We start from the raw sequence: 14936 nt of genomic DNA, 5'->3' as shown, positions 1-14936 counted from the left end.
TTTGGACCTAATTAATTAAAATTATTTTCACTTTGGACCTAAGTAACTATTGGCCAAAAGTAGATAAGCATAGAAAAAAAAAAAAAAACTCTCTCCCAAAAACCCTAAAATCGCCGCGAGAGAGAGAGCCGCCGCCAACTTCGATCAGCCTCTCCGGTTGCCCTTCCGGTGCCGGAGAGGGCTCCGTCCCGTTTAGCTTTCTTCTCCTTTGTAGTTCCTTTCCAGTCTCCCGCCTCTTGCTAAGTTGTCGCCGTCGGTTGGATGCTTCTCGAAGGTGGTGGATCCGGCAAATCCTTGGTCTGTGAAGCGAAGATCTGTTGGGTAAAGGTCGCCGGTGAAGGTTCTGATACAGACGTTGGAGATCAGCGTCGATTCTTGGCCATGTCTGGTGGATCTGTGGCGAATTCGTTCTGTTTTTGTCACTGGCGGTTTGTGGTGAAACCGGTGGTCTGTGGGCTTCGGAGAGCAGTGAGGGCAGAAGCTTTTCTTCGGCGAGCTTCAGTGGTGGGGTTTTAGGCTCTTCTTCGACAAGCTTCAAACCTTCCCTCTCACATCAGCCATGGCGGTGTCCTGCAGCAAGAGGTGGTGGCGTTCTTGTTTTTTTTTTCAGTCCGGCCAAGGTGGTGAATGCTTTGTAACTGAACGGAAGTGATGTTGTCACTTTGAACTTGCATTGCGAGGTGTTGATATGCTAATATGTGCTTAATTTTCTAATTTTGATGGTTAGCATTCTGGTTTTGTATGGTTAGTTTGGAGAACCATCTATTTCGTCGGTTATTTTAGCTTCATGACTCTTGGTTGGATCAGTCGGATGTAGTGTCCGTTTTAGGTTTAAGACCAGAACAGGGAAAGCTGGAGAGACCAAGCTCTTCTGATAATGCGCCTTTGGGTGTTGAAGCTATTGAGTCAAGTTCTTCACGTCGATCATGAGGATCTCATAGCTTGTTTTTGAGCAGTTTTCAGTAGTAGTTTAGGCCTCCTCTGTGTTAGTATGTGTTTTCGTGTCATTTGGTCAATTTAGGTGTTTTAAGAGATGATTTCACTCCGAGTCGTGGAGCGTTATCTATCTCATTGTGGTTTAAAAATGCAATGGTTCTCGATTGGGTAACGTTGGATCCGCCTAGTGTTCCAGGGTTGTACTTGATAAACCATTGCATTTGTTTTGGTCCAAGTCTATAGAGGTGAATGTAATGTGATTATGATTTGGTTGTAACTTTGATTTGGTGAATGAAAAGTTGATGTTGAGCAAAAAAAAAAAGTAACTACTGGCCCATAAAACAAAAAATACTCTCAATATTTTATTTTTCTCTTCTTCAATAAGAACCACTTGTAGGCCCCTTCTGATCTAAATCCACCATTTATCAGTTTGTAAGCCTCTTTTGATGATTGTTTATTTTGAAATGATAAATATGAGTTTCAATCTTGTGTATGATTTAGGGACAAAAACAGATTCTAAATTATGTATAAAATTTATTTATGGGTTTTAATTTTATAAATGATTCATGGGTAAGAAACGATTCTAGGTTATGTTAGATTGTGGGATGTTTATGTATTCTCAAAATTCTCTTATCAGTTCATAAATTTTTGGCTCAAAGTTTCAATTTTGGGTTTCCATTCCTACTTAGTTTCTGGCCTTGAATCTTATATAATCTAACGGTGGTATGTTTTCTGTAATTAATTTGATAATTACTTACTCATTTATTCCTCATTAGATCTTACCAATTCTTTTTCCTTAAAAGTAGAATTCATTCCGTTTTCCATAAAATTAGAATTCAATCCCTAATTACTCTCACAAATTTTCAGTCATTATTATTTAATTTCAGTCTTTAGGTTCCTATGAAGAATTATATTATTTTTATATATCTTTCCAAATTTAAATAGGTATTCTTGAATAATTTTTAGATTTTTATTCAGGTTATCATGTTTGTTGTTCGCATTAATACTACAAAGAAAAAAATTATGTGAAAATGTTTGACAAATTTATTTATTCATTAGAGTGTTTATGTATGACTTTTCTACTCTCCATGGGCCGGTCCGACAATTTTCAATGCCATATGCCAATGTTTTTTTTAAAAAACCTTTTTCGTTATTGTAAATAAAATTATAAAAATAGTAATATAAAAAAGTATTTTCATTCTTTCCATATTGTAGTTCGTTTTGGTTGCTGACATTTTTCTTTGTCTTTTCAATGTTTTCATGCTCATTTAAACATTTATACGAAAATAAATATCATATTTCCTAATAACTCATTATTGTTTTAAAAATTTTCGAATATGGAAACTTTTTTATAAGAGTTTCAAATTTTTTTTCCTAAATTAAATTTTACAATACATCTCAGTAACAACAAGTTTAATTAACATTAATCCAATGCTCATTCACCAACAATTCAAAAGATGAAATATGTTTTTACATAAACCTAATAAAATTTCACTGTAAATTGGATATCTACATGAATAATATATTGTTTTCTTATATAAAACTTGTACTTCTAATTTTTTTCGAACTTATAAAAAAATCTAATAATAACTGAACTTATAATTTGTTTTTATTTTATTTTACATAGAAGACCTAAACTTTTGGCCTAAAATATACCCAAGAAAAATTGATGTCATAATCCTTGGCTTCACTTGCTTGACCTATGGGTCGGGCCTTAAACCATGTTTTATTTTTACTTCAAGTTGTTGTGTTAATATTACAACATATGAAAAAATGAACTATCATAATTTAATATGTTGAACATGTTAGGTTTTGTTCATTTCTTATATTTTTGAATCTCTATTTTTTTTTTCTTTTGGGCATTGATGTGGTAAAGTAGGCTAAAACTTCTTCTTATTGGATGATGCATATGAGTCTCTCCCTTGTAAATTTAGTTTCATATTAATATTCATCTTTAAGAAAAAATGTATTTTAAACTATTATAAGAAACGAAAATTGTATGTTACTATCATATCCTTAAAAACCATGTTGTTAAGCTTGTGTTGTCTTTTTATCTCATGATATGATATGAGTTGCATTTTTCTATATTATATATGATTAATTTGACTTCTATGGTTTTGAGTAGTATATGCTAAATGTATATTGATATCATATTTTTTTCCTACATAAAAGACCTAAATTTTTGGCCTAAAATATGCCCAAGAAAAATTGATGCCATAATCTTTGGCTTCACTTGCTTGGCCTATGGGTCGGGCCTTGAACCATGTTTTATTTTTACTTCAGGTTGTTGTGTTTGTTGGTTGTGTTAATATTACAACATATGAAAAAAATGAACTATCATAATTTAATATGTTGAACATGTTAGGTATTGTTCCTTTCTTATATTTTAGAATCTCTATTTTTTCTTTTTTCTTTTGGGCATTCATGTGGTAAAGCAGGCTAAAACTTCTTCTTATTGGACGATGCATATGAGTCTCTCCATTGTAAATTTAGTTTCTTATTAGTCTTCATCTTAAAAAAAAAACATATTTTAAACTATTATAAGAAAATGAAAATTGTATGTTACTATCATATGATGAAAAACCATGTTGTTTAAGCTTGTGATGTCTTTTTATCTCATGATACGATATGATAGTATATGCTAATTATATATTAGTATCATATATTTTTAGGAATCTTAGTATCAAATTACGCATTTTCAAAAATACTCTTTTTCCTATGTCACTTTTTAATAATACCTTTTCATGTTGTTCATTTTCAAAAATACTCATTTTCTATGAATAAAATGACTAAATTCTAAATTTAAAACTCCAAATACTAAATCCTATCCCATCAAAACTATATCCTAAATATAAAATTGAGAACCCAGACCTAAAAAAAATTCTTAAAATTAATTTAACATATTGTAATTTGTGTAAAAGAGGACAAAAATGAAAATGTTCAAAAGGAGTATTTCAAGAAAAGTATTTCTAACAAATTCTCATTTTAGAAAGAGGTTCCTAAATTTCTCTACATTAAAAAATAATATTATATTATGAGAAATTCAATGGATCTCTCATCAATGCACATGCTCTAATATGTATTGAAAATCTAAAGGGAGAAAAAACCATAAACACTCTACTATGCAATCAAAATTTTCTCCATGTATTGAAATACTCTAATACTATATATAAAAGAATAACTCAAGTAACATCAAATAAATGAACCGAAAAAAAATATGATCAGTATGTTTTTAAAATCACAAAAATAACCAATGGTAAGTAAACAAATAAAAACTAATAATATCCAAATTACTAAAATTGAACAACATTTTAAGCTAAACCCGTATTCTAGTTCCATAATATGTTAAACAATTACATTTATTTTTTACATTTTTTCTTTTTCTTGTTTCCTTACCGTTTTACTTGGCTTTCACTTTTTTCACTCTGTTTCTTTCTGTATTTTTACACAAATAAAACCGGGCTTGACTAAAATTAGAGTATCAAATCTTTTTATTATAGTTAATATCATGAAAAAAAAATTAAGATATACTATAATTCGGAATATATTGTCATTCCACTCCAGCAAAAATTTAGGCTCTAAAGTTCCATAGCTAATAAACTCTCTAACTTTCATCAAATATATATATACTTATCTAAAAAAATTTGAAAGCTAAATTTTTAAGATATGATGGAGCAATGATACTTCAGCTGCTATAAGATTGGCGCACTTGCATTGACTTTACAAGAAAATTAATTTAAAATTCTTTACTAAGTGATTAGATTCCGGCCATTTAGAACATTGGATGTGTTTCCCTTTTTTCTTTGTCGGACCAACAATTATATAGGATCATGACATAAAAGAATATAGTAACTATTTCTTCATTTATATATAATATATATATATATGTTAATGATGTATATATATATATATATATATATATATATATATATATATGAGAATATATTCTTCTAAAGTTTACCGATGAAACGAATCGATAAAAGATTGTAACTTTTATGTGCCATAAAATCACATTAAGGAGTCGATGTGGAGCATGCTTCATTGGGTAATTCCTGTAGCAAGAAATTCCAACTGCACTACAAATTAAAGTGTGAAGGTGCTTGGACCCACCTTCAATCCCATTGATACCGACCAAGTGACCGAACCCCTTCAAACGGCCCCGAGATATTATTACAATGAAGGATGAACAAAACGAACTTTGGCTCAAAATCGCTTCACCTATTTGAAGCTTCAACTATATGATCATTTTTAAGATCTTAAAAAAGAATTGTGTGAGGAACAATTTGATATTTTGATGTATGATTCAATTAATGTCTCCACTTTCACCACTTTATAACACTTCCACAAGGTTTATTTACTACTGTTCTTTCGTTATATCTACTAGTTATTTTATATTTAAGGTTTGTAACCCTATGCCTGTTACTTTTTATAAAATCATTATTGTATGCTATTGGTTTCTAAATTCAAAATTATTTTTCACAAAAAAAGAAAAGAATGTTTGGCACTATATATAGTATTAAGCAATCAAATTAAGGTAGTGATCCACTCACGCTTTACCTTCCGACATTAATTAATTAATTAATCACTTGTTAAACATATCTTATTAGATTACGTAAGCTATTTTCTAATCTCTACTGTATTCATTGTGTACACGTATCGAGATCGACCCGACCAAATAAATATAGGAATTCTTTTTTTTCTTCGGAACTTTGGATAGCTGACACACTGATTAGATCATATAATTGCAGGATTTAATTATAGTTAACGATTAAAGGTTCGGATAAGACGAATGTTTTATGTTTTATAATCCTAGTATCTCGAGTTGCTTTCTCCTATTTTGTAACCATAAGAGTGGCAGTAATACACGATACGTCTCTATCCGTCCGTATCTATATATAAAATAAAGAAATAAAACTAAAGGCCTCGTACCTCTGCTTTTCATATAGATAATTTATAATTAACCATTATAAACAAACATATTTAATCTTATCATCAATTCTGAAGTTAGCTTGTGGTTTGTGTTTGTGGATAGGAGACTGTGGGTTAGAGAAAAAGTAAAGAGCATGATTGGTAATTAGCAATAATTCATAGAGCTAGAATTCATGGTAGCAACAAAAATTTTGGACTCCAATACTAAATAGTTGCTACCATAAGCTAACTCCGGTACTTACTTAATTAAATTATGAACTTACATAAGTATTGAAGTTAGTCTTCACATTAAAACCAAAAAAAAAAAAAAAAAGTATTGAAGTTAGCTTGTGGTTTGTGTTTGTGGATAGGAGTACTTATCTAAATAACTGGAATTTTTTTTTTTCTTTGGTAGTTATTCTACAACAAAAATATGAACACCACTATGTATTCTACAATGTAAGAATGTACACATTTCATTATAAATAAACTAAATTAAAACCTTAAAAATAATAATAGGCATAAACAACCATTCTTCTTCTACATATACGCGCGTCAAGATGCAGATTAAGTCGAACCATTCTATATTAAACCACAAATTACAATATTAAAAGTTATCATTAACGATTAATTTAAGAAAACATGAAAGGATTAGCATATAATCTTTACGATAAGGAGAGCCACAAGAAGCCATAACAAAATAGAAAGAAAAGGTTACATGTTATATTAATCAAAGAAATATATCATTGGCACTTTTGAAACCTAACTGGCTGCTGCGAAATGGCGTCAGCAAATGTCAACTTCAAAATGTAGGATCCTCCATCTTTTGTTCGGATTTGAGGCTCTCATTGATGCCAATCCATTTTATTATATAACATTGCTTTAAATTTATATACACATGGAAAACAACATCATATATTACATTTACTCTATTTCATATAAAAATCAAGCATACGCTTATGAAGTGGAGAAGTGCATAGTACAATTTTTGTAAGAATTATTTATTATTCTCTAATGCTAACGAGTATACTAAACCATAATTATCATAGAACTCAAAAGCTTAAAGGAACAAATGTTGATGCAAACTCAAAAGCTTTGTTTAATTAATTAACTTCAACTGATGTTCATAATTAACCAAATGTTGATGCAATTTTTGAATCTTATAATAAGCTTTTGGCTATTTTTTTTTTACTTTTGAAGTGTTGTCAGATTTTTTAACTCATCTATTCGAAAACATTTTTTTCTTTGTCAAAGGGTTAAATCATTTGTTCCATATGCAACATTATTTTCAAAATTCATCACCATAAACATCAGTTGAGCTATTTTTTTTTTTTGTCTTGTTCTCTATTTTTAGAATATCATCCTTTCATATTCTATTTTTTTTTTCACTATGCAAATCAATTTCCACTTGGTAGATCGGAAAAGAAACCATATCTAGAAAATATTATGCCTTAGGGGTCACTCATGCTTCCCCATTTTTAGATGAGCACAGCTGCACAGACATATTTAGTCATATTATTATGTGTGCACATATCTTGATATATAAAAGAAATATCGAATCCATCTATATAAAGAAATAACTTTATAGTGTTCATTCAAGCAAAAGGAAAGCACTTTATAATGTTCTTCAACATGTGATATAATTCTAGACAAATCTATTGTTTAATCAATTAAACAAAGACGTACGTGGCTGATCCTTTCTAATTATGTGGTTATAAAATTCCTTAGGCTGGTGAGAATCCATCTTCGCCACAGAATAAATAAACTAGATATATGCCTAGTTTTAACGTATATATAGATTTATATATTTGCGTTTTAAAGTGAAGTTAATCCGATTCGCATTCTCCAGCGTCACGTCTCCCTATCGCAGTAACAGTAATTATTCCGTATTAGAATGTAATAAGTACTATACGCCCGACAAAATATGTATCTATAGTTAAATGGATAAACAATGTGATAACTGTTTCATTGACATGTTAATTATTCACATATATTGTTACCTTGCTATATAATTAAACATATGTTTATTAACTTAGATATAATAATAAACTGAAATAATAGTAAGCATGGTCCATCCAATTATTTCATTTATAATCCTCGAGTCACCGGCACCAAAATGAGGATGATATTTCGGTTTATAATTTTTATTTTATTTTTTGGGTTGATTTTTTATCGTTCTAGTTACTTATCAATGGTTTTTAAAAATCCTTAATAAATCTCTAAAAAACTTTAATAAATATGCATGCTAACAAATCAACCAAAAAAAGATTTATCTACTTTTTTTTTTAATTTAATGTTAAATTATATTCAAAGAAAAAACAGAGTTGTTACAGCTGGTGCTGCGGTTGTTTGAAAGAACTTAGATAGTTTAGTTTACATAAAAAGATAAAGACCAGTGTAAGATTCTTATTTAGAACCAAGCCTGAAACCCGTTGTCGAACCGTCTATTACCTACTCGTTGGATGGTCAAAAGCTGATCCCTAAGTTGTTTATCGATCCATTTAATTAACTGCCCTGGCGTATTGGGATGTTGACCATGTCTCCGTCCATTTCTTTTTCTCCAGATGGTATACACCGTGAGTTGAAAAGTATATCGAGTGAAAAAGTCCCATGCGGTCAAGGTGATGGTTTGCTAAGTATGCCAGGAGCTGGTGCCAGTCGGTAGTATACCGATTTCGAAACACCCCCTTGGCCGTCGCGTCCCACACTTCAGAAGCAAACCTGCAAGCAAAGAACAAATGTGACCTGGTTTCTATACTTTGCTGGCAAAGCACACAGGTCCCCGTGACCCCAGTCTTCCACCGCAACATTTGATCGCCTGTGGCCAGTTGATCATGGACTGCAAACCAAGTACATAAAGTATATTTTGGAGTTTCATGAGTAAACCAAATGGCTTGGTGCCATGAGACCTCAGCGGAAGTGGAACGAATATGATTCCAAATGTATGCTGTAGAGAACTCTGATAGGAAACTATCATTCTTCCCTTTCCACATAACCAGATCATCATGCTCTGTTCTGTGCTGGTATTGCGAGCGTAACACCTTCTCAATTGAGATGAGATGTGGAAGACGAGGTCTCCTTCTAAGCCTAGCGAATCAGGCCTCTGCCACTGGCATTGTCCGACTAATTCTCAAATCAATAACACCTCAAGACCCTGCCAAGTCCACTAACCGGCCTAAAGGCGACCAATTGTCACCAAAAAGAAGTTTGCAAACCATTCCTCACCTCGACCTTGCACAAAGTTTTAGCCACGTCTCTATATTTTAAGATTTTCCACCAAATCCAAGAGCCCACTCCTGTAGTCTCTTTAGCCACCCATAACGACCTCCCCTGCAACAGATAGCGATCAACCCACTTGGAATCATATCCGTTCTGTTTACCTATTTAGTTCTGACCCTAATTATGCCAGGATATAAACTTCCTATTTAATGCAAAAATCCATTTGACTATTTAGGTTACTGAATTGGGAAAAAATTAAGAAAACAAATGCAATAAAAACAAATACCTAAGGAACTTTGACCGAGATCCTTTATCGCCCTATCTTTACTTACTTTGCGCAAAAGGATTTTCAGCTCTTTTATTTGATGCGGTTAAAATAATTCATGACTTTAAGCAAAGTATGAATGGCCCATCAATTTCACATATGCTATTTGTTGATGATTCACTTCTTTTCTATAAAGCTGATGAAGAAGATTGCCAAACAATCTTGGAGCTTCTCAGAGTCTATGCTTTAGCTTCAAGACACAATGTTAATTTCCAAAAGTCAGCCATCCTCTTTGGTAAATATGTCCATACTGCCAGTCAACAAAATATTATCAATTCTACTGGAATTACAAAAGTAGGAGGTTTTGGATGATACTTAGGACTGCCTGAAGCAATAGAAAGAAACAAAACTGATGTCTTTGCTTATATTTCTTAGAGAATGCAATCTAAGATGGAGAGTTAGTATTCCAAGCTTTTATTAGCAGGAGAAAAGGAGCTGATGATTAAGTCTGTTGCTATGGTCCTTCCAACTTATACAATGTCCTGTTTTTTGCTCCCTAAAAGATTTATTTCTCAACTTACAGGACAAATAAGAAAGTTCTGGTGGTCCAATGCCGCCAAAGAAAGACATAAGATCCATAGGGTTGCATGGAACAAGATGACTAAGTTGAAGCAACATGGCGGTTTGGGTTTTAAAGATCTCCATCAATTCAACATCACCTTATTAGCAAAGCAGACATGGCGAATGCTAAAGGAGCCCCACTCACTTTTACGGCGTGTTCTTCAAGCTAAATACTTCTCAAAAAGTGATCGAATAGATGCAAAACTAGGACATCGCCCCAGTCATGCCTGGAGAAGCATTTACCAAGGTATGCAACTTATTAAGCAAGGTTTAAAGTGGAGGATTGGAGATGGTAATACTGTCAGATTTTGGCATGACCAATGGATGGATAATCCTCCCAGGCCAGCTAGAAGAGCTAGCCAACACGATCATGAGCACCTAAAAGTCTCATGTCTCATGAAAACTAACTCGCCCCAATGGTGTCCAGTGAAGCTTCAAGAGATGGTGCATCCAGAAGATATCAATCACATTCAAAAAATTAGACCACGGATCACCAAGGTTCCTGACAGTCCTACATGGATTTTCACTAGAGATGGTCAATACACAGTCAAATCTGGATACCATCAACTCACCAAAGTAAGCCTAAAAACTTCATATTTGGTTAATAATGTCTGGAAATCCATCTGGTCATTAAATGTGCCGTAAAAAATAAAGCATTTTTGTGGAGAGTTCTTCATAATGCTCTCCCTGTCGCAGAAACCGTACCTAAGCGACATATTAAATTTAAGAGAGATTGCAATTTATGTGGTGAAGCACAAGAATCAATCATACATGATATGCAAAAATTTAACCCTGAGCTACTCTCTCAAATTAAGAGATCAATTGTTGTACTTAGGGATCGAATCCACAAGAACTCTAGATTTACACAATAGACTTATTATTCTTTTAATTATGCTAAACAGAAATTGTAATTTAAATAGCAATACAAAACAGAAAATAAAAGAGTTGTAAAATTCAGAAGGATTAAACGCTAGGCCTAGGGAAATTCTCAGGAAATCATGAAAAATCAGATCAATTAATTAAACAAGCAAGATTCAACAATTAAGCACCGTTCTTGAACTCTAAACACAATTGTAAAATAAATCAGTTCTCACTGCAAATATTATCTAAATTTAAAACTAGAAAATCCAAATCTCTTTGCAAAATTCTAGGTAATAAATCAGCAATAAAATCAGGTTTAGATAAGTTCACAAAATCACTAATTCAAATCTCTTTGCAAAAAGTAATTTTGCTCACCAAGTGTTTTATCAGGAAAATCAATTATATTCTCATATCAATCAATAATCCTAAAATCTAAATCCAGATGACTAATCAAAGATCTAGCATTAAGAACAACCTATGGTGAAGAACAAGAAAGATAATGAATCCTAAATTAACAGATCTAACAATCCATGAAATCCCTAATGAGAAACCCTAAACCTAACAAGCAGATCTACTCAAACAAAATTGTATGAACAAAAATCATGAATAAAGTAGATAGCATTAAGAGATTAAAGGGAGAAGAAAAGGAGTTCTGAATCTTCTCTCAAGGAGTCTTGATTCTTCTCTCCAAAAACTCTCTAAAAATCTCTCACAGGGTTTTGCTCTCAAAAGTTGCAGGGAAAAATAAAGCTTAGGTCTAAACAATGACTTAAAAATCCTATTTATATTCCTAAAACACGGTCAGGGACTAATGATGCAAATAGGGAAAACTTTGGGGCAGCTTTGTAAATCTTCAAAACTTGTGAGGAAAACTTCCGATTTTGACTTTGGCATAGCATCGATCGATGCTTATGTTGTGTCGATCGATGCACTCTTCTGAACATGTCTCCCAACTTCTGCAGCTCAGCCTCAATGCTTGATTAAGCTCCAAATCTTCTTATTTAGCTCCATTATGCTCCCATCCATGTTAAATCCTATAAAGACCTCAAAAGACTCTAAAAAGAAGACTCTATATTTAAAACTTATATCATGGCTAAAAACACCTAAAAACCATGATATATCAACTCTCCCAGACTTAGCCTTTGCTTGCCCTCAAGCAAAACATAAACTTCATCTGTGAAAGAGGTTTGAAAACGCAGGAACTCATTTTCTTTTTAAAGTAATGCCATGATCATCCAAACCTTAATCCACATGCTTAGCTGATAAATCCAAATCGAACCACCATGTACTTCTCCGTTGACTTTCATAGCATCCCAAATTCAAACCAAATTCCACCACTTCCTCCATTAAGCTTTCATCGGTGAGTCTCATCAATTTGATCAATATCAAGAACCTTCTAGACTCATTCCCGTACAATACCATAACAAGCAAGACATATCTTTTACCACATGTGGTACTCTTTCTCTCCCCCAGACTTATTCTTTTTAATATTCCTTAGAGCTTTGCTTTGTTTTTTTCTTTTCTTTTTTTCTCAAAGTTGTAGGCGAATAATGGGGTCATCGGTAATTTACCTAACCCTCGCTTCCAAGCTTTGTATGATCATTTGACTCAAGAGTAGAATAATGAGGTCACAGGTAATTTACCTACCTCTCTAAACTGATCAAAATCATCTCATCTTTTATTCTCTCTTTTTTTTTTTAACAAAGCTCTCAGGATTTTTCTTAACATGAATAAGGGAGAGGAGTACCATTTTCTTTCTGAAGTCTTACTTGTCAGGTATGAACAAGGAGTCAAGCTCTATGAAAATCAATCTCCTTGATGAGGTAAAAAGAAAAGTACAGAAATTACCTCAAGCTTTTATGGATTCTGTTGGAAATTCGGATGTCTCTGGTTCACTGATCAGCCATTGAATTTTTCATTAGTCGGATTTGTGGATTCAATCTGCAGCATTAATCAACCAAGGCAATACACTAAAAAGAAAAAATTATAGTTCTCAACAAAATTTTGACTCAATAAAACCATTTTTTTTTTCTGACTCTCAAAAACAAAAATGTAGTTAGTAACTGCCTCCCCCAGACTTAAACAACACTGTCTCCAGTGCTATCAAGTAAGAGATTGGCGAATAAAATAAAAATAAATGAAAATCAAAAGAAAAATGAAAAAGAAAAACCTACCAGTGGGTTGCCTCCCACTAAGCGCTTGTTTTCAGTCATTAGCTTGACTGTGTCGGATCTCAGGCATCCGATGGATCAGAACATGGCAGTGAATGCTTCTGAGAGGATGTCCTCTTCCTCCAAGGTGGTGTGTAGGCAGCAGATGAATGAGGTCTACAAGGGACATGAGGAACAAGACCAGGGCGGGACTTAGGGACGTATTTGCTTCTTTTATTTCCTACAAAATCATCAACAGAAGAAACAAGCGCTCTACGATAATCTCGCGGCTTGGTTAACTGGACAACAGTTTTTGTACCTTTCAAATTCTGATTGATGATAGGAGAAAGTTTAGGTGAAGAAGATGCATACCTTTGCCTTACCTCTGGGTTCTGGACTGTGGAATGGTGAGATTTCAGCTTTACAACTGGTCTAGGACTTGCAGCTAAGGATCCAACGTGAGAATCTTTGGTTTTGGACAAGTCCGAGCCGATTCTGGAAGGTGTGTCGATCGATGCAACAGCTGCATCGATCGATGCTTGGCCTGTAACTCGTGTTTCTTCAACGTTTTTGCAGCTTTCCTCAGCAATTCGTGTTTCCATTACAAAAACGTCATCTACCAGCAACTTTTCATGGATCAGAACCTCATCATGATCTCTAGTATTGATTAGATGATCTCCACTCCAATCTTTAAACTCAACAGCTTGCTCACTCACTTTCTCAACAGTCTCCAACTCCTTGACATACCCAGCAGTAATGTCTCCAGGAAGCTCTATTAGCGGATTATCATCAGAAGCTATCTCCACAGAAAATGTCTGACCATCAATAGTGGGAGCCTTTCTCAACTTGTCCATCTCAAAGTTCATAACCAAATCATCTACATTTAGAGCTATGTGTCCCTTCTTCACATCAATGATTGCACCAGCTGTAGCCAAGAAAGAGCGTCCTAAGATGAGAGGATCACTAGGCTCTCTGTCATACTTCAACACCACAAAGTCAGTGGGAATCATGCAATCTCCAATCTTGATTGGAACATCCTCTAAGACACCTTCAGGAATCCTTCTGGACCGGTCAGCTAAGATAAGAGAGATTTTAGTTGGCTTGAAACCTGTCATCCCAAGTCTCACAGCAACAGAATGGGGCATCAAGTTAATACTAGAACCAAGATCACAAAGAGAGTGACGAAACCTTCCTGTGGAGATAGAGCAATCTAACACAAAACTTCCAGGATCTGGTAACTTCTCTGCAATCTTACTCTGAATCACTACACTCACTTTCTCAGAGACAACAACTTTCTCTTTCCTCTCTTTCTTTCTCTGAGCAGGCTGGTACAAAATTGAGCTGACATCCTTGGTAAGCAAAGCTCCTTCCTCATGGCTCAAACCATTAGTGACCATCCTCTTCACATATCTCTTAATACTAGGAGAAAACTTGACAGCATCAATCAAAGGCATCTCTATCATTACCTTATCCATCATAGCTTTGCATCTAGCTTCTTCAATCTCCTGCTTAGACCTCCTAGGCTTAGGAAAAGGAACCTTAGGCTTGTATGCTTTCTCAGCAACTGGAATCAGAGCTTTCGTAACTCCCTTCTCGGTCTCAACGTTGCATCGGTCGATGCTAGAGTTGCATCGGTCGATGTTGTCTCGCAAAGTCAACTCTTCTACGACCACTGAGGGTTGCGTCGATCGATGCTTTGCAGCTGGATCGGTCGATGCAACATCCACTACTGTATCATCGTCTACTTCCTTCACCAAAATCGCATTACAAGCATGGTTGGGGTTCTCAGTTCTTCTAGAAAGAAGTTCCTCTTGTCTTTTAACAGACCCAGCAGTCTGAATCACTTGATTCTCTAGCTTCTTGACATGAGTATTCAATGCATCAAACTTCCCAGTCAGCTCAGTGTAAACAGAATCAATCTTTCCATTGAAGTCTACTGTTAACTTCTGCTGACCTTGAAGAATCTGTTCAACCAT

The sequence above is a fragment of the Camelina sativa genome, chromosome 9 (assembly GCF_030686135.1).
Source record: "Camelina sativa cultivar CO46 ecotype springtype chromosome 9, ASM3068613v1".
In the NCBI taxonomy this organism is placed as follows: Eukaryota; Viridiplantae; Streptophyta; class Magnoliopsida; order Brassicales; family Brassicaceae; genus Camelina; species Camelina sativa.
This window is presented reverse-complemented; position numbering follows the sequence as displayed.